We start from the raw sequence: 19,186 nt of genomic DNA on the forward strand, positions 1-19,186 counted from the left end.
CAAGCACCATTATTATTAACTTACAAAAAAATATTGTTTTCAATGTAATATTGGTTAATTTTCAAATGACTTAAAAATTTTTTGAACTATAATAAGTACGAAGGTTTTCATGGCTGGTGTTAATTAAACTAAAACTAGAACTAACACTAGAACTATCACTAGAACTAGAAATTTTCGGGTTAAGATGTTGCAAACTTTTTCAGAAACAATATTAGTTCTAGTCTTTAGGTTCTTAGTCTTTAGTGAATGTTAGTTCTAGCCGTCTTTAGAGACGTGCTCATCATCAGCATCTAAGTTCTAGTGACAGTGCAAGTGTAAAACTAGAGCTAACACTATACCTAGAACTAGAATCATTTGGCTTTAGCTGTCTTTAGCGATGTGTGGCTAAACCTGAATGATTCTAAAGAAATAATAAAAATAGTAACCTCTTACTTGCAAATTTATTGTTATTTTACTTCGATACTAGTTTCGAGGTGCTACCTCATCTTCAGTCGAAACTACAAATTTTGAAAAATTTTTTTATAAAAATAGAAAAACGAAAAAATTTTAACATATAAAACTTACAGTCAAAATTTAGAGTTGTACACGAGCGAGAAAAAATCCGATATAGAAAAATATTAAAGATGTGAACATGTTGAAAAAGTTTTTTAAAATTATGCGTAATAAAATTTTTGAAGGTCAAACGGGATAAAAATGGTTGAAGACCGGTAACTAAATAAGAGGTTAATCTAAAAATAACTAATTAATAACAAATATAATAAAACATGAGATACTTACGATGATACGAAGATAAACCAACGTGGCATAGGCTGCGAGACTTCTAACATAGAAAAAGGCCAAAAAACGTTAATAAATTTAGAAAAATTGTTAGAAGCCACGCAGCGATGCGGTGGAGGAACAGGAAAAGAAGAGACTAAAACGACTCAAACTACTAACGGAGAAGGAAACGTGGGTCGGGAAACGTGTTCGCGAGCGAGGGGGGGGGGGGGAAACAGCATTTAAGTTCAAAATCTTTTAAAAATGAAAAAATTGGTTTATGAGTTAATTGAAGAATGATTCTAGTTCTTGGTCTAGCACTAGAAACATTCCGGTTTAGCCGTGCGTCTTCTAGTTTAATACTAGCACTATCATTACAACTAACGCAAGATCTAGAACTAGAATCATTCAAGTTTAGCCGTCTTGAGAGACCTGCGGTCGAAAGTGTATAATCCACAAACAGTTCTATCCCTGGAACTCTTGATACAACCTAAACATGGTAATCCTAGCAATGCTTTGCAATCAAACTTGTTTGTTTGCTGCTCAGGTCCCTCACGTTTAAATTTGGTAGCAACACTAAACCTAGAATTAGAAACATTCGGGTTTAGCCACACATCTTTCAATACATCTAAAGTCGAATGATCCTAGTTCTAGGTCTTGCGTTACTTCTAGTGATAGTGCTGGTGCAAAACCAGAACTAACACTAGACCTAGAACCAGAAACATTCGGGTTTAGCCGTGCGTCTCTCAAGACGGCTAAACCCGATTGATTCTAGTTCTAGGTCTAGTGTTAGTTCTAGTGACAGTGTAAGTGTAAAACTAGAATTAACACTATACCTAAAACTAGAATCATTCAGGTTTAGCCGTCTTTAGAGACGTGCTGCTAAACCCAAATGATTCTAGTTCTAGGTATAGTGTTAGTTCTACATAGTAACAGTGGTAGTATAAAACTAGAACTAGAAACATTCGAGTTTAGCCGTGCGTCTCAAGACGCACAGCTAAACCCAAAACTTTCTAGTTCTAGGTCTAGTGTTAGTTCTAGTTTTAATTGTTACACAGTGCTAGATTGTTGTATATTTTTATTGATCTAAAAGTAGAACTAACACTAAACTAACAACTAGAATCATTCTGGTATAGTTTAAAGTATTAATAGGTATTAATTTTTAATGTGTGCCCAATTAACTTGTTATCTGATATCTGATTATTCGAAGAAAAAATTCTTTCCGTTGATTTATAGTGCCGTAACATTTAGTTGGTTCGTTTAAATACGAGATAATTTTGTTTAAACATTAATATTTGTAATGAGATCAATATTCTATAACTTTCTCCTGTAAACCCATCTGACGTCGTGCCTGATGATGACTCTGCTGTGAGTCGAAACGTATGTACCACTAATCCTGAACATTTAATAAATTTTCATCTTTACATCTAAATTTCTCTATTAATCCATCAAAGATGAACATGGAGAAACTAATAGCTATATTAAGCAATGTTGCACATTTTATATGGGACAGTGCAAGTACAGGGTGGTTCAAATTCGATGTCCGAATAGGCTAACTCGGAAACTATAAGAGTTAGACAAAAAGTAGCTTACATGTCATGATCTCGTTTTTCGAGAAACTGTTAATGCCAAAATCCTCATAGCGCTATCGTCTTTTGTTTTTCCCCTAGAGGCCAAAATTGGAAATATCGTAAAACCAGCAAGTGCAATTATCTTCGTTATTATTATAGGTGGAGTATTATAACTAAGACATTATATGGACACTTTTTTACAGAGAATTGGATGACGTAGTCAAAAAAATTTTTTCGGTTTTAGATTTTGAGATATCACAATTTTCGTTTTTTTAAATGGAAACAACCACAGATTATTCGCTTATTAAATTCGTTATTTTCTTCTGATTACAAAAATATAGGGTTCGACAGGTCTATTTCTTATTGTTTTAGAATAAAGCCAAAAATAAACTTTTTTTTTAAATTTCCATCTAGTGTCATCGACGAAATTAAATTTACAGTTTCCTGTAAATTATGGTACTATAACTAAAAATTAAAAAAACAAATTTCTGATGTTTGAAACAAATAAATTTGTTGAACTATTTAATTTATATGTTTTACACAAAAGTTGGAATAGATTGCATTATTTCACATTTTTTATTAATATTTAATATTATTATTAAATGACTTAATAAATTATTGATAGATGGCGCTCATATATATTTCTTTTGAATTCAAATAAACATAGCAACATTTGTTTGTATTCAAAAAGTGTCACTTTAAAAATCCTGTTTTAAAGATGAATTACGAAAACTTTGAAAAGTTTGACATGTTAGAATGTTACATATTACAAAATAAAAGTAGTGAATTGGCTGCAGAGTTGTATTTTAATAGATACCCGGAAAGAAGGCAGCCAAATGCGAAAATATTTAGTCGTTTAGAAAAAAATTTAAAAACATTCGGTTCTTTTAAAAAGCCTAGACCAAAATCGTATTATAAAGAAAATGAAGACGAAGAAATAAATGTTTTAGCGGCAGTTACAGCAAATTCGTCGATATCAAGCCGCGAAATGGAGAATGATCTTGGTATTTCCAGAAATCGCTGTCTTCGTGTTTTACATAAACACAAGTATAAGCCATACGTTCCTCGAATCATGCATCATTTACGAGATGGTGATACCCAAAGAAGGCTTGAATTTTGCCGTTGGTACGTAGATCAGGTTAATGAAAACCCAGTTTTCAGTAGAGCAATTATCTGGACCGATGAAGCACACATTAGCAGTGCGGGGATATTTAACAGAAATAACCAACATATATGGTCGAACGTTAATCCCCAAAATACCATTGAAAGGCGTACTCAAGGTCGCTTTGGTTTTAACGTATGGGTAGCATTGCTAAATAATGAAGTTTTGGCATATCAAATATACCAAGAAAATTTAAATGCGGAACGGTATTTAAACATATTAACAAACCACATTGAAAGATATGTTGATGGTTTACCTTTACGTGATGCGGAAAAACTATATTTTCAACATGATGGCGCTCCTGCGCATACTGCTAGGCGTATAACTGATTTTTTAAATATTAATTTTGAAGACAACTGGATTGGTTCCACCGGAAACCATCGGTGGCCACCAAGATCACCGGATTTGACGCCACTGGTTTTTTTTTCTCTGGGGCTACATCAAAAACCAGTTATATTTAATGGATAATGGAAATATAAGAGAATTAAAGATAAATTTTGAGCATTGTCTCAATTCTATTCCAAATATAAGTATATTTAACGCAATAAACAGTGTTAGAAAGCGTTCTGAAATTTGCATCGAAAAAAGAGGAGGTCAATTTGAGCATTTTTTGTAGCATTGTTTTAATAATGTTTGGAAAATAAAATTATTAGTATTTGTTGTTAAATTACTATTTTTTTGCGTTAATAAAATATTTATAAATACTATTTGATTTAACAAAAACAAATAATATATTAAATAATGTCAATCTTATAGATGTGAAAATTTTTAAAAGTTATTCATAAAGTATTAAGAAATGTAGGTATGTAGTAAACCTACAATTTCTAAAATCAGCCACTTAATAATTTATCAAGTTGCTAATAAAATAGTGTGAAGCAATGCAAGTCATTAAATATTTCCGTATTAACAGTTGGTGTAATAAACATAATTATTTGTTTTTAAATACCAGAAGTTATCTTCTTATTTAATTGTTAACTTTTTAGATTTTACCTACCGCCCCGTAATTTACAGGAAACTGTAAATTTAATTTCGCCGATGATACTAGATGGAAATTTTATAAAAAATGTTTATTTTTGGCTTTATTCTAAAACAATAAGAAATAGACCTGTCGAACCCTATATTTTTGTAATCAGAAAAAAATAACGAATTTAATAAGCGAATAATCAGTGGTTAAAAAAACGAAAATTGTGATAATATCTCAAAATCTAAAACCGAAAAAATTTTTTTGACTACGTCATCCAATTCTCTATAAAAAAGTGTCCATATAATGTCTTCGAAAAACGAGATCATGACATGTAAGCTACTTTTTGTCTAACTCTTATAGTTTCCGAGTTAGCCTATTCGGACATCGAATTTGAACCACCCTGTACATAGTAGTTTCATAACTATGATTATTGCATTCATATATTGCGAATTATATGAAATTCCCGGTATATGCACGAATATCTTGAAATATAATCTTTTTTGATTTATTCCGCTCTTACGCTTCATTAGTTTTGTAATTTTGTTCACCTTATGTTACTTTAATCATAATTTTAACAATCGGTTTAGTAACCAGAAGACATCAAAGCAAACTGGAAATACTCTTTTCTTGGGATAGCTACCTCATGGCCTGAAGCGAATCGTTTCTTGGTGCAACGTACTAGAATCAACTCTATTATCAAGCATTTTTCGTCTTTCTCCATTTACAATAATTCTAGTTTTAATGTATAAATAGAGAAGTAATATGAACATTTTAGAATAATATTTTATATGGGAACATTTGTTTTACGAAGATTTAAAACCTATCTATAGCCCGAGATATAATGTGTTTCCAGCGATACGAAGCAAATTTTCCGGAGCACACCTCGGTATTATAACGTAGGCCATAAATCTGCCGGTACAAGGCACGCAGAAGTGCAAAATTCAATATGGAGGTGGAACGGGAGAGGTCGGCGTAGATCCGGCTTAATAGACGAATGTTTGCGCGCATCTGGAACCGTTTTGAAAAAAACACTTTTCCGCTTCCTGTGCATTTTTCGCTTCCTCCTCTTTCTCCGTCGTGCCTTTCAATCGACGTGCTAAACTCATATTCGGAATATCGACCAGCTTACGGGCGCCATATGAATATTTATCACCGCACGTTTACCAATTTGGAATGCGGTGTAGCGAAATCGTGATAGATGGCACGGCGTCGTGGTTATTTTAAGGTATCCTCGGAAGTGGATTGAAATTTTCCGACAAAATCGAGTTACGTCTACAAAATTCAATAGAAAATAACAAAAATCTAAACGGTTAAAGTTTTTAGTTTCAAGGATTCATATCCGGAACGTTTCGATACAGGAAATCTAAACCTCATTATCATGGACGCAAAGCTTTACCTTTACCGGGTAAAGGATCAGTCTTTCATCAAAGGCTCAATCTGGTATTGACAGAGGAACGGGATGGAACCCGGAGGGCATCCGATACGTTCAAAACATTTATAACTACACCACCAACGTGATCATAAGGCATCAAACTGTTTGTTGATTGTCATCTATTGATTTTTCACAACGACCTTGTAATATATTTTCGTTCTTTACAACATAATATAGAAAGTAGAAAGAAAAAAATTTGTTTTAATAATATTACATTATTTTTATTATATATAGTTATAATTAAATTGTATAATTTGAGAGTGTACAAATTGAAGAACCTTTTTGCGCTTTCCCTGAAATGAAATGTCGCTCAAAAGTCCTGATGCTATTTGTAATCGCGACTTCCAACTTCGATCTTACTGCCAAAGAAACCGAGAAGCGAGTCCAATTGAATTTATGGCTTTTGTGAGGTCGAGGCGTCGTTTTCTTGCTTATAAAACCGGAGTCGCCCTGTTTCTTCTGGTCTGGTGGTGTTTTTAATTGCTACCGGAGAGCTTCTTGAAAATATTGCTACCCTATCTAATTAGGGTCTTATTTTGTATTTTTTTTTTTAATGTTAGAAATCTCGGACTTCGTACGTCGGGGTTACTTTTTTTTTACTGTCCTCTTGTTTATTCTTTTGTAGTGAAATGAGACGGGTTAGAAATGGAGGTGTGCATAATTTAGACCGCGACCTTTTTATAAATAGCGGGAGGGGTTGCGTTTTAAATATTTTTGCATTTTCCACTGCGCCGCGTCGAGCGAATTTATTCACACTTAGCAGCTGTTTCTTTTGTAATTTTAATCGGCGCCCGTTAATCCGAGCTAGTAACGACCGCGTGGGCGGCACCCTGTACAGAACGAGTAGTAGCAGGTGAGCACGCGATGGACGGACAGATACAGTTCCAAAGGCAATAAATCCGGCTGCCAACGGCAGAGCATCGTTCCAGTTGTTGTGCTCGTTCGTGCACGTTCACCCCACTTCGCTTTCGTGTTTCACTTCCTGATACTATTTGACTATCGGATGTCAGGGTGAACATTAAGCTGTCTTGTTAACTTTGCCGTATAATTCAACCACGCAAAATTTTCTTTTCCATGGTTGAAAGCAATTAATATCACTACCTTCAAGCATCTTCCTTTTAATGTATTTAGAAAAACAACTCAATTATAATTTTTATATTTTCTAAAAACTAATCTAGGCAGTCGTTATAACAGCCATTAAAACCGAGAACTATGCTTAACCGTTGCGATTTAAAGGGCTTCATTAGAAACTAGCCCGGTTGTTTACGGCGAGCCCCCGAAATAAAACGTTACCGCTCTCCATAGTTTACAACCGGAAACGGGTTGTCCGACCCCCTTTTGTGCATCTTTAATTAACAATTCGCAACTAACTCCCCGATAACGCGTATACACCCAACACCAATATGTTTTGTACTAAAATACCCTTTTCTTTTTAGTTCCAGGTAAGAACTCAAAACCGACCGTAAAGCCACGTCGGTACTTACACGGCACTCGTAATTGTAAGTATAAGCTCGTAACAGTATTAAAACATCACGTTCGTAAGTATGATTCCTGAGGATGATGGCATACTTTGAAGTCAACGTATTACACTTTGGACCAAAGTAATATAGGCATTGAACGAGCTTAATAAGGGGCTTTATGGCAAAATCATAGTTCAAGTTACTTTAGTATTCCGTTTTTAGTTGGTAGTTAAGTAGAAGTGGCGATTTGGGGTATGTAATCATATTTAATGTGAAGTAGACACTTAGGTACTAGTAGGTAGTTTTACCCATACATGATTTATTAATTTTGCTGATATCAAAGAAATTAATAAATTAAAAAATTGTCGAACATAATAACCAGAGCACGGAACTTTTGTAACAAAACGATTTCCCCCTCCACTCGTTCTCAGAAAATCTTGATTAAAAGAACAGCATACTATTCAGTGGGAAATTAAAATTTCAAATTAGCAAAAAATTGTATTAACAAACACTGTTCCTGAAGTAATTCTAAACAAATTTTGTTAACATTTTTTGCTTAAATCAACAATAAGGATATAACCTCAAAAATATTAATTTTTGTAGCATACTGTTCAGTGGGAAATTAAAATTTCAAGTTAGAAAAAAATTGTGTTAACAAAAATTGTTCCTGAAACAATTCTAAACAAGCTTTGTCAACAATTTTTTTTGATTTAATCAATAATTAAGGAGATAACCTCAAAATAATAATTTTTATACATAATCACACTTAGATGCTTAATTAATAGAGATGTAAAAATTTTGTATTAAGATAATTGATTCAAAATCGAAATTGAAACAAATTTTATTTAAAACATTTTTTGATAAAAACAATAATTATCGAGATAATTAATTTTGATGCTATACTATTCAGAGGGAAATTAAAATTTCAAGTTAGCAAAAAATTGTATTAACAAACACTGTTTCTGAAGTAATTCTAAACAAATTTTGTTAACAAAATTTTTTGATTAAATCAACAATAAGGATATAACCTCAAAAATATTAATTTTTGTAGCATACTGTTCAGTGGGAAATTAAAATTTCAAGTCAGAAAAAAATTGTGTTAACAAAAATTGTTCCTGAAACAACTCTAAACAAACTTTGTCAACAATCTTTTTTGATTTAATCAATAATTAAGGAGATAACCTCAAAATAATAATTTTTCCATTTTTATACATAATCACACTTAGATGCTTAATTAATACAGATGTAAAAAATTTTTATTAAGATAATTGATTTAAAATCGAAATTGAAACAAATTTTATTTAAAACATTTTTTGATAAAAACAATAATTATCGAGATAATTAATTTTGATACCATACTATTCAGAGGGAAATTAAAATTTCAAGTTAGCAAAAAATTGTATTAGCAAACACTGTTCCTGAAGTAATTCTAAACAAATTTTTTTAACAAAATTTTTTGATTAAATCAACAATAAGGATATAACCTCAAAAATATTAATTTTTGTAGCATACTGTTCAGTGGGAAATTAAAATTTCAAGTTAGAAAAAAATTGTGTTAACAAAAATTGTTCCTGAAACAATTCTAAACAAACTTTGTCAACAATTTTTTTTGATTTAATCAATAATGAAGGAGATAACCTCAAAATAATAATTTTTCCATTTTTATACATAATCACACTTAGATGCTTAATTAATAGAGATGTAAAAAATTTGTATTAAGATAACTGATTCAAAATCGAAATTAAAACAAATTTTATTTAAAACATTTTTTGATAAAAACAATAATTATCGAGATAATTAATTTTGATATTATACTATTCAGAGGGAAATTAAAATTTCAAGTTAGCAAAAAATTTTATGAACAAACACTGTTCTTGAAGTAGTTCTAAACAAATTTTGTTAACAAAATTTTTTGGTTAAATCAACAATAAGGATATAACCTCAAAAATATTAATTTTTGTAGCATACTGTTCAGTGGGAAATTAAAATTTCAAGTTAGAAAAAAATTATGTTAACAAAAATTGTTCCTGAAACTATTCTAAACAAACTTTGTCAACAATTTTTTTTGATTTAATCAATAATTAAGGAGATAACCTCAAAATAATAATTTTTCCATTTTTATACATAATTATACTTTGATGCTTAATTAATAGAGATGTAAAAATTTTTTATTAAGATAATTGATTCAAAATCGAAATTGAAACAAATTTTATTTAAAACATTTTTTGATAAAAACAATAATTATCGAGATAATTAATTTTGATACTATACTATTCAGAGGGAAATTAAAATTTCAAGTTAGCAAAAAATTGTATTAACAAACACTGTTCCTGAAGTAATTCTAAACAAATTTTGTTAACAACATTTTTTGATTAAATCAACAATAAGGATATAACCTCAAAAATATTAATTTTAGTAGCATACTGTTCAGTGGGAAATTAACATTTCAAGTCAGAAAAAAATTGTGTTAACAAAAATTGTTCCTGAAACAATTCTAAACAAACTTTGTCAACATTTTTTTTTGATTTAATCAATAATTAAGGAGATAACCTCAAAATAATAATTTTTCCATATTTATAGATAATCACACTTAGATGCTTAATTAATAGAGATGTAAACATTTTTTATTAAGATAATTGATTCAAAATCGAAATTGAAACCAATTTTATTTAAAACATTTTTTGATAAAAACAATAATTATCGAGATAATTAATTTTGATATTATACTATTCAGAGGGAAATTAAAATTTCAAGTTAGCAAAAAATTTTATGAACAAACACTGTTCTTGAAGTAGTTCTAAACAAATTTTGTTAACAAAATTTTTTGGTTAAATCAACAATAAGGATATAACCTCAAAAATATTAATTTTTGTAGCATAGTGTTCAGTGGGAAATTAAAATTTCAAGTTAGAAAAAAATTATGTTAACAAAAATTGTTCCTGAAATAATTCTAAACAAATTTTGTCAACAATTTTTTTTGATTTAATCAATAATTAAGGAGATAACCTCAAAATAATAATTTTTCCATTTTTATACATAATCACACTTAGATGCTTCATTAATAGAGATGTAAAATTTTTTTATTAAGATAATTGATTCAAAATCGAAATTGAAACAAATTTTATTAAAAACATTTTTTGATAAAAACAATAATTATCGAGATAATTAATTTTGATAGCATACTATTCAGTGGGAAATTAAAATTTCAAGTTAGCAAAAAATTGTATTAACAAACACTGTTCCTGAAGTAATTTTAAACAAATTTTGTTAACAACATTTTTTGATTAAATCAACAATAAGGATATAACCTCAAAAATATTAATTTTTGTAGCATACTATTCAGTGGGAAATTAAAATTTCAAGTCAGAAAAAAATTATGTTAACAAAAATTATTTCTGAAACAATTCTAAACAAACTTTGTCAACAATTTTTTTTGATTGAATCAATAATTAAGGAGATAACCTCAAAATAATAATTTTTCCATTTTTATACATAATCACACTTAGATGCTTAATTAATAGAGATGTAAAAATTTTTTATTAAGATAATTGATTCAAAATCGAAATTGAAACAAATTTTATTTAAAACATTTTTTGATAAAAACAATAATTATCGAGATAATTAATTTTGATACCATACTATTCAGAGGGAAATTAAAATTTAAAATTTTTATGTATATATTTTTATATATTTTTTATTGAGAAAATTGTTTTAGAATTTACTTAATTTAGAACAACTTTTGTATGAAATTTTCTGCTGAGAACGAGTGGAGGGGGGAAATCGTATCGTTTTGTTACAAAAGTTCCGTGCCCTAACAATAACACAATAACATTAACGCTCAAAATGAAAGTATTGTGATGCGGCTAAATTTCGCTTCAAACTCTGCAACAGTAATTAAATCCTAAAACTATTTCCATATTATGTCTTTCCGTTCATATCCTGTTTGTTAAGCTTAGCAGAAGAATGTATAGACATTAATTAATGAATATATTTTTTGTGCTATTTGTACGTAAGCTCAAAGTAAGAAGAAAAATTAAAAATATTTATTACGGAATAACCTTAACTAAGTGTCGTGTCAAGTTAATGCCTTAATTAAAATTAATGGTCGCTCTTAATATATTGTAACAAAGTCAGGTTTCTTCAAATAGACGTTTTCTAATGGCATAAAGAACCTTATTGTACGTTGACCTCATTTTAAGCAAAGTTATCTTCGTTTAGTGTCAACAACTCTCCGAGTGCTCCTCGTTGAGCTTTGGCTAATAGCTTACCTTCATCTGGGCATAAACTAACATTGTTCACCTGATGTATTTTCGGAGTGGTTGATAAACGAGCTTCATCCACAATTAGAACTGTGTCAAGAAGTCAGTACTTAATACTGTACAATTATCGATTAGTGTAGGTTCAGCGACAAAAAAGAACAATTTTAATTAAAGCAGCTCATTTCCCAGAATATTTAATGGCAGAATACATTTCCAGTAGGATCGGCATCACTCATTGCAGCATTTTGGAAAACATTCAAAATAAACTGATTTTATATCTTCCCTTTTGATCAACGAATTAAAGTTGAAGACCTCATTTCTCGGAAGCATCGTTCTGAAACCTGTAATAGGCAAGCATAAACCATATATAACTTATGGGATTGATTTAATAATAGTGTAGCAGAAAATTAGGACAGCAAAGCAGGTGGATACACCACTTTTTAGTCCGAACCACCTATCCATTCAAGAGCAATCAATTTAGAAAGGATAGAAATGAATCTTGTCATCTTCACATTTAATATTATGAATTTTTCATTAACTTCCCTTTTTAACTAATTAACTTATTTAATTAACCTTGAATCGGAATTCTTGTAATAGAATGTGAAATAATCGTGATTTGAATGGAAACGTTGAGGTTAATGATAAAATATTGCCAACAGGTTTTCATTACCGCTTCATTTGCAATAAGTGGTTCACAAAATGTAAGCGAACAGAACCGTATTGGAGTGATTTAAAAAAAAATTGAATTAGCAAAGATATTACATAACTAAAAATGTTGTCATTTATTCCTGATTTCGCTTTAGAAACAAATTACAAAAGCAATAACAAGTGGATCGCAGTTGTGTCAGGAGGTTGTTAGGGAAGTTCCAGTGGAAATCGTGCCCGGTCCGGTCCGGTCCCGATAATGGTCATCGCTCGAGTTGCGGCGTCGACCGGCGCACGGCGCTGTAACAGTTGTGCAACAAACTCCAATCCGAACCTGCAAAGTTCCATATTAAAACGTCAGGACTAATTGAGGCGTACGGATGCAGATGTTTCATCTGGCTTTCGGTAACTAGTCCGGTGATTACTTCCCTGTCAATTATTAAAAACATTGTGTCGCGAGAAAGAGGAGAACGCTTGAATTTTAGATTTTGCTGTATTTCGGTCGACTCGTTAATTTCCAGAAACAAATTAAAACGATTTTCCTACATTCGGCATAGATATCAAGGAAGGAAAACACGACGACGTCGATGCTGCATTCTCCGCCACGACGGCAACTCTTGGAACTATAAGCAACGCACGGGTGGTGTTTGTTTTAGACATTGAGGAGCAGGATTCGTAATTTTGTCACGGTCTACCGAGAGGAAACTACAAATTTCCGGATAAATAGGGCATTCAAATAGCGTTTGTGTTAATTGTGTACTCGAGAAATTTCAAAATTTACATTTAAAAACTAAATGATATATATTATTTCTTAATTAATTACTTTACTGTAAGAGACAATTCTAAACAAACTTTGTCAACAATTTTTTTTGATTTAATCAATCATTAAGGAGATAATCTCAAAATAATAATTTTTCCATTTTTATACATAATCACACTTAGATGCTTAATTAATAGAGACGTAAAAATTTTTTTTTAAGATAATTGATTCAAAATCGAAATGAAACAAATTTTATTTAAAACATTTTTTGATAAAAACAATAATTATCGAAATAATTAATTTTGATACCATACTATTCAGAGGGAAATTAAAATTTCAAGTTAGCAAAAAATTGTATTAACAAACACTGTTCCTGAAGTAATTCTAAACAAATTTTGTTAACAAAATTTTTTGATTAAATCAACAATAAGGATATAACCTCAAAAATATTAATTTTTGTAGCATACTGTTCAGTGGGAAATTAAAATTTCAAGTCAGAAAAAAATTGTGTTAACAAAAATTGTTCCTGAAACAATTCTAAACAAACTTTGTCAACAATTTTTTTTGATTTAATCAATAATTAAGGAGATAACCTCAAAATAATAATTTTTCCATTTTTATACATAATCACACTTAGATGCTTAATTAATAGAGATGTAAAAATTTTTTATTAAGATAATTGATTCAAAATCGAAATTGAAACAAATTTTATTTAAAACATTTTTTGATAAAAACAATAATTATCGACATAATTAATTTTGATACCATACTATTCAGAGGGAAATTAAAATTTCAAGTTAGCAAAAAATTGTATTAACAAACACTGTTTCTGAAGTGATTCTAAACAAATTTTGTTAACAAAATTTTTTGATTAAATCAACTATAAGGATATAACCTCAAAAATATTAATTTTTGTAGCATACTGTTCAGTGGGAAATTAAAATTTCAAGTTAGAAAAAAATTGTGTTAACAAAAATTGTTCCTGAAACAATTCTAAACAAGCTTTGTCAACAATTTTTTTTGATTTAATCAATAATTAAGGAGATAACCTCAAAATAATAATTTTTCCATTTTTATATATAATCACACTTAGATGCTTCATTAATAGAGATGTAAAAATTTTTTATTAAGATAATTGATTCAAAATCGAAATTGAAACAAATTTTATTTAAAACATTTTTTGATAAAAACAATAATTATCGAGATAATTAATTTTGATGCTATACTATTCAGAGGGAAATTAAAATTTCAAGTTAGCAAAAAATTTTATTAACAAACACTGTTCCTGACGTAATTCTAAACAAATTTTGTCAACAACATTTTTTGGTTAAATCAACAATAAGGATATAACCTCAAAAATATTAATTTTTGTAGCATACTGTTCAGTGGGAAATTAAAATTTCAAGTCAGAAAAAAATTGTGTTAACAAAAATTGTTCCTGAAACAATTCTAAACAAACTTTGTCAACATTTTTTTTTGATTTAATCAATAATTAAGGAGATAACCTCAAAATAATAATTTTTCCATTTTTATACATAATCACACTTAGATGCTTAATTAATAGAGACGTAAAAATTTTTTATTAAGATAATTGATTCAAAATCGAAATTGAAACAAATTTTATTTAAAACATTTTTTGATAAAAACAATAATTATCGACATAATTAATTTTGATACCATACTATTCAGAGGGAAATTAAAATTTCAAGTTAGCAAAAAATTGTATTAACAAACACTGTTTCTGAAGTAATTCTAAACAAATTTTGTTAACAAAATTTTTTGATTAAATCAACAATAAGGATATAACCTCAAAAATATTAATTTTTGTAGCATACTGTTCAGTGGGAAATTAAAATTTCAAGTCAGAAAAAAATTGTGTTAACAAAAATTGTTCCTGAAACAATTCTAAACAAACTTTGTCAACAATTTTTTTTGATTTAATCAATCATTAAGGAGATAATCTCAAAATAATAATTTTTCCATTTTTATACATAATCACACTTAGATGCTTAATTAATAGAGATGTAAAAAATTTTTATTAAGATAATTGATTCAAAATCGAAATTGAAACAAATTTTATTTAAAACATTTTTTGATAAAAACAATAATTATCGAGATAATTAATTTTGATACCATACTATTCAGAGGGAAATTAAAATTTCAAGTTAGCAAAAAATTGTATTAACAAACACTGTTTCTGAAGTAATTCTAAACAAATTTTGTTAACAAAATTTTTTGATTAAATCAACAATAAGGATATAACCTCAAAAATATTAATTTTTGTAGCATACTGTTCAGTGGGAAATTAAAATTTCAAGTTAGAAAAAAATTGTGTTAACAAAAATTGTTCCTGAAACAATTCTAAACAAGCTTTGTCAACAATTTTTTTTGATTTAATCAATAATTAAGGAGATAACCTCAAAATAATAATTTTTCCATTTTTATACATAATCACACTTAGATGCTTAATTAATAGAGATGTAAAATTTTTTTATTAAGATAATTGATTCAAAATCGAAATTGAAACAAATTTTATTTAAAACATTTTTTGATAAAAACAATAATTATCGAGATAATTAATTTTGATACCATACTATTCAGAGGGAAATTAAAATTTCAAGTTAGCAAAAAATTGTATTAACAAACACTGTTTCTGAAGTAATTCTAAACAAATTTTGTTAACAAAATTTTTTGATTAAATCAACAATAAGGATATAACCTCAAAAATATTAATTTTTGTAGCATACTGTTCAGTGGGAAATTAAAATTTCAAGTCAGAAAAAAATTGTGTTAACAAAAATTGTTCCTGAAACAATTCTAAACAAACTTTGTCAACAATTTTTTTTGATTTAATCAATAATTAAGGAGATAACCTCAAAATAATAATTTTTCCATTTTTATACATAATCACACTTAGATGCTTAATTAATAGAGATGTAAAAATTTTTTATTAAGATAACTGATTCAAAATCGAAATTGAAACAAATTTTATTTAAAACATTTTTTGATAAAAACAATAATTATCGAGATAATTAATTTTGATGCTATACTGTTCAGAGGGAAATTAAAATTTCAAGTTAGCAAAAAATTTTATTAACAAACACTGTTCCTGACGTAATTCTAAACAAATTTTGTTAACAAAATTTTTTGGTTAAATCAACAATAAGGATATAACCTCAAAAATATTAATTTTTGTAGCATACTGTTCAGTGAGAAAAAATTTCCGGATAAATAGGGCATTCAAATAGTGTTTGTGTTAATTGTGTACTCGAGAAATTTCAAAATTTACATTTAAAAACTAAATGATATATATTATTTCTTAATTAATTACTTTACTGTAAAAGACGATGATTTGATTTCACAAATTATCGCGACCATAAACTTTTTAAGTAGTTCTCTAGTATATAGGGGCAATATGAAGAAGGTTGGCCCGCCAGTCGAATACTGGTGGCCCGCCGACAGCAAAAATAATATTCTCGTACATTCGAAAAATAATAAATACTAAAGTACTTTGTTTCTTTTGCTATTGTGAGCGATGTCCATAAAACTGAGACGGGACCTTATTGGTCAGCAAGCTCTGTTTATAAAACCCATTCAAGATTCAGAAACAGCTACAGAAGATAGTTATGAAATTTCTCGAATGATAGCAAAGCGAAGTCGCCCCTTCAATGATGGGGATTTTGTAAAAGAATGCATAGAAATTGCAGCTAAGAAAATGTGTCCAGAAGCAGCAAAAAAGTTTGAGAAAATTCAACTGAATGGTATGACTATCCAAAGACGAATTATGTCTTTGTCAGGTAATATTGCGGAACAATTAACTGAAAAAACTAAGATCATTGAATTTTTTTCATTAGCACTCGACGAATCCACTGATATTAGTTCCACAGCTCTACTTCTCATATTCATACGAGGTGTTACTCAAGATTTTGAAGTCTTAGAAGAGTTATTAGGAATGTGTTCATTGAAAGGTCAAACCAAAGGAGTTGATATACTCAATGTACTGTTGGATGAGTGTTCAAAAACTGACTTGGACTTATCAAAATTATCGGGAGTTGCGGCTGATGGTGCTCCTTCGATGATTGGTGAAAAAGCTTTGCTGAAAAAGCATCTGCCAGAAAAAAACATAAACACTGAAGATCTCATGCAGTTTCACTGCATTATACACCAAGAAGCCCTCTGTTCTAAAAAAAATTGAATTTCAAAATGTCATGAAAATGGTAGTTTCGACTGTAAATTTCATAAAATCACGAGGACTCAATCACAGGCAATTCAAACAATTCCTTGATGACATCGAAAGCGAATATGGAGATTTACTGTATTATACAGAAGTAAGGTGGCTATTATTATTATTATTATTATTGCTGCCGGGCTGAGGAGGGCGGCCCCTCTCGTTACCGCGACCTATAAGATCTATTGTAACTTTAGCCCTCCAAAGGTTTAGGGCAAATGTAGGTCCTTAATGAACCTTAGTATTGTCCTGAGGTCTTGAACCTTTATGTCGGTAGGTAACAGGGGAGTTTTACCGAAGACGTTGTGCCTTAGACGTCCTCTGGCGACGCAATTGCACAGTATATGTTCAGTAGTTTCTGACTCGTCGTTGCATAGTCGACAAGTTTGATCCTCAGCTTGTCCAATGTGGAAGAGGTGGTATTTTAGGGGCACATGGCCGGTTAGGTAGCCTGAGAACGTTCTTAGATCCCCTTTGCTGAGGCATAAAACCTCTTTGGTTTTGTTTTGCGACGGAGTTATCATACTCTTCGCTTGTCTGTGACCTGGAAGTTCTTTCCAGCGTAAGGCTATCTTTGAAGCCTCCCAGTTGTTGATTATTTGTTTTAGGTGCCTTTTTTTGTAGTCCACATCCAGGTTGGGGTCCAATGAAGGGCGTGTTTGCTGCCTCTTTGGCCAGCTTGTCGGCCTTCTCATTGCCCTCAATGTTGCTGTGACCTGGAACCCACCATAGGGTAGAGTAAGAGTTGCGCATAAACGCTCTGAAATGTGCCAGCTTATTTGGTTCTACCTATATATGTGAACAAACTTTTTCAATACTAAATAATAAAACAAAAAATCGAAACCGCCTTGCAAATGATAGTTTGGAAGCAGTTTTACGTGTTGCTACAAGTAAATTTGAGCCAAATATAAAAAAGATTGTAAGCACTATGCAGTGCCACGCTTCAAATTAATAAATTCTTTTTCAATTTTAATACATTATTATCAATTCTTTATTGTCTTTAATTACCTATACATCTGGCGGCCCGCCATCAGTTCATGATTTGCCCCTAGTCTAAATAATAATAATAAGTCTGTGCATCGCTGTATTAAACCAATACATCTTCTGATGTTATGGGCTTTTTAGAATGACTTTTGATCAGACAAATTATTGCGACCATGAAATTTTTAAGTTAGCATCAAATGATGAGAGTTAAAATTAAGTTGATTGGTATTATTTTTGATTAAACCAATTAATCTATATAGCGGAAGTAATCGTTTTTGAAAGATACAAGCAGTACTTGATACATACTGTATGCTTAAGTATAAGTTTATGGAGTATTAACTTTTGAAGAACTATATGCGCTGAAATTCTAAATTTAAATTTAATTTTACAACAATTTATTATTCTATTTTAACATATTTTCAAAATCCTACAGAAATGAAGTTTATTAAAGTATGAATGTTGTTCTGATAGGGTCCAAGACTTGTCCTACTACTCCTTATTGTTCCGGTGATGTTGGAATGGGTTTAGACGGGTACCAGGAACTAAACCGTGAGTCCTTTAGGAAAGCTGCTTGCGGTCTCTGGAACTGTCGTCGCCCTCCCATAGTCTCTTGTAATGGACAGTCTGACGTCGTACCGTTTTGTTTTGACAGCATCGTTCTCGGAAACTATGCTGTGCTGCTGCAAGATCGAACGGCGTGCGGCAAATAATTAATTAAAGAGCACGACGACCGTATATACACCAAACTTGAGCTAGATTATCGCACGTCAAAAGTTTATTAATAATTTATTGTTAATGCGGTAGTTTCGGTTCGCCCTTCAAATCTACCATGGTGGTTACACATATTTATAACGATCACCCTCAATTTAGTTGTTAAACATTTTCTTCTACTCTCCCAGCTAATTGGTAAGTTAACGCGAGAGACCCACTTTGAATCGATTTGCGTGTAGTTAAACTAATGACCC

General features: G+C 30.1%; 1 long non-coding RNA gene across 1 annotated transcript; it reads right to left on the reverse strand.

The window, feature by feature from the left end:
- Positions 1 to 421: 421 nt before the first annotated feature.
- LOC139430593 (uncharacterized) lies at positions 422 to 925 on the reverse strand. The gene is made up of 3 exons (XR_011640989.1): positions 778 to 925; positions 565 to 728; positions 422 to 497 (listed from the first exon to the last, which is right to left on the reverse strand). It is a non-coding gene; the product is annotated as an uncharacterized lncRNA (long non-coding RNA).
- Between the last annotated feature and the right edge of the window lie 18,261 nt (positions 926 to 19,186).

Source organism: Onthophagus taurus, chromosome 7 (genome assembly GCF_036711975.1).
Source record: "Onthophagus taurus isolate NC chromosome 7, IU_Otau_3.0, whole genome shotgun sequence".
Lineage (NCBI taxonomy): Eukaryota > Metazoa > Arthropoda > Insecta > Coleoptera > Scarabaeidae > Onthophagus > Onthophagus taurus.